Here is a 3,352-nt window from a genome sequence, read left to right as displayed (position 1 = left end):
TTACTATGAAGAGCTTTCATTTTAGATTTATGTTTTTTGATTTTTTCATTGTTATATTTTTAATTACTGTTCTAAACTAATTTTGTTGATGTAAATTATTTTCTCATTGGAATAAAATGATATAAAATATTGTAGTTTGTGATAATTGATAGGTAGCTTACTTAATTCATTTCTGACAATGATTTCCTATTATTTGATAGCGTAAAACATGATATCATTTTGTAATCATTGGACTTTATCTTTTCAAAGTTTCTTTTTATTTATTAATTAAAAATTAACTTTTACTCATATAAGATATAGATACAAAATAAATTTAAGATTATTTTTAATTATTAATTTTGAACAAACTTTTAATAGATTATATTTAGTTTTCTTATATTTAGATTTATTTTATATATATTTATCTTAAATATTTTAGCATTTCATAAACTATACTATTTTAAAATTTAATCATTAAATTTTTAATTTTTTTAATATTCTATTTATTTTTTAATTTAATATTAATGGTTTATTCAAATAAGGCACATGCACAAAATGACAATATCTTTGGGACTCATACTATATTGTTTTCTTCCAAATTGTAGGTATCTAATATACTAGTCATACAACTCATTTCACTACTTTAAAGGTCATTATCTAGGTATTTTATATTGATTCTTTTTTATTAATAATATTTTGAGTTATTATTTTAATAAATAAATTTCTTACATTATATTGTATTTATGTTGATTAAATATTAGATTTGAATTATGAAGTTAAAAATTTACATGATATAAATTTCAATTGTATTCATTGGTTAGATATACAATGGACTAGCGATGCAATGAAAAAAATTGTGTCATACAAATATCAAATGCAAAAGACATCATAAATGGGCCGCCTCCATCAAGCCCTACAATTTCCATAGCTTCAAATGGGTATATAGAAAAATCCATTGAAAATGTAATGAAAAACATTTGTTTCCATTTCATACAGATGGTAAATGATATTGAGAACCTAGCACTACATATAGATGATGCTGATGATATTGATATCAACATATCTAGAGAAATAACAAACTTCATCTAAAAAGTAGCTTGCAAAATAGGAACCATTTAAATATTTGTGAGAGAGATGCTTTATGATAAGCACTATGATTTACAAAACTCTCAAATCTTATGTGATTATTTCTTACGTCACTTGAACAAGTAGATATTGTAATAGAATAGTTACAAAGACCGCTTGACTATATAAGTTGTTCAACTCTTAGATCTTACATGATGATTTATTGCATCACTTGAACAAGTACATATTGTAATGGGGTTCTTTGAATTCATGTAATTGCAAAAACTTGTAAAAACTACAAATAAATAAATTGTTGAAAGCTTAAGTACTGCTTGATATTACAATGTCTTTCGTTGACTTCATGTAGTTGCATAAATGAAAAATATATAAATTGTTGAAAATGTGTATCCCACTAGATCTATGTAAATATACTTTTATATTCTCATTCGCTATTTGTGTTTGAGTTTTACTTAATCAATTTAAAATGGAAATGTGTCTTTGATAAGTAAGCATCTTTTCAACAAATAGTGTCATGATTTCTATAGAAGTATATATTTAAATCATATTTTTGTCAACCATATTAAAATACATTTTGTTTTTTGTTATTATATTTTTTCAATATCAGCTATGGGTTGTCCAAAATAAAATTTTGAATCAGAAGAGCAACAAAGACTATATATAAGAGAATACCAAAGAGAATATCGTAGAAACTATCGTAAAAATAGAAGAGAACAACAAACAATCTCTCATATCAAAAAGAAAATAGAAGCTAAAAAAGAATGATATGCTAAAATAAGGGAAAATCTAAGTGTAAAACATTTGGAAGTTGAGAATGTAGAGGATACAAGTCTGCACACAAATGTTCATCAAATGACACTTGCACAAACCTCTAATTTTCAAGGATAGGAAAGACAAGAGGATTATGCCCAACCAAGTGAGATAAGCTATCCTCACTTGAATGAAAATATTTAGTTGAATGATGAATATGAAAATTCAGTCTCAATAGATCGTGTTCCAAAAAAACCTCAACATGGAAAATCATTACAAATGAATTTAGATGTTGAGTGTAGTATAAAAAATCAACACAATTCTAATGGTTCAATTCAATTTGATTTGAAAAGATTCGAAATGAAGTTTATATCTCAATTGGATAGTTTTAGAATGCCAAAGATGTGTTACGTCTATCAAGAATCATACATTGGAATCAAAGTATCCCAAAGTTCTGAAGGTCCTATATGCAATAGATGCAGACAAGAAAGAGGAATTGATAGGTTTTCATCTTCAAATAACATGGGTCCTAGGCCACAACCAAAGGATTTTTCAAAATTGACACAAGTAGAGGAAATGTTGATTGCAGGTGTAAGGCCAATACTGCAAGTGACCCATGCAATATGTGGTCAATATAAATACAAAAGGCACATCATAAGTTTTCCTCAAAATGTACAACATGTTTCAAAAATATTGCCACATACAATTATTTTTTTCCCCATGATTACTATTAGAAGAAGGAATTAACATGGCACAGATTATAATTTTACTGTAAATAGAGATCATGTCTATAGAGCACTCCAATGCAAAATAGAGCATGAAATTTTTTATTCAGATGTTATTATTGATGAAAATGATCTCAATGACCTACTAAGGAATAGAGGTGAAAATATATTTAGTAAATTAAATATAGTACAAATGGAATTTAACTCAAATACTAATGAAGCTACATATGTCAGTCCCATATTGGAGATTGATGAAGGTAATACAATAGAGCACACTATATCAATGGCTTCAAAACCACCAAATACCCAAAAAGAAATGGAATTAATTCAATTGTGGGGTAATAACCCTAATAAAAAACTAGCAACATTGGTTGGTTGGCCTAGTATTGGTGCTTCTCCTATCAATGAGTATGTAATGTTAGGTTTACTAGACATGGCATTTCCAACACTATTCCTTAATGGAAGAGCTGATTTGTTAGAACCATGAATTAGGCATGTACATCTATATAAATTTGTGAAGAATTTATTACAATATAGGGATCATAGGTTTGGTAGACATCCATGATTTAGATATTTTATGATGAACATGATAATGAGACACTGAGCACATAATTCATTTTCATAGTGTTTGTGAAAAGAAATATCCAAGACATGCGCATCACTATCAATGAGCTATGTAAGCATATAGAACTAATGCCACAATCTCATTTAGCGCATAAGTTGATGTGGTTTGGAACAAAACTAAGGGGAACATGGTCATATTGGACTAAATGTCATGCATAATTGATAGACATGCTTCACCAAATTGGTGCTCC

The sequence above is a fragment of the Cupressus sempervirens genome, chromosome 10 (genome assembly GCF_028749045.1).
Source record: "Cupressus sempervirens isolate cs-2001-9-10 chromosome 10, ASM2874904v1, whole genome shotgun sequence".
NCBI lineage: Eukaryota > Viridiplantae > Streptophyta > Pinopsida > Cupressales > Cupressaceae > Cupressus > Cupressus sempervirens.
This window is presented reverse-complemented; position numbering follows the sequence as displayed.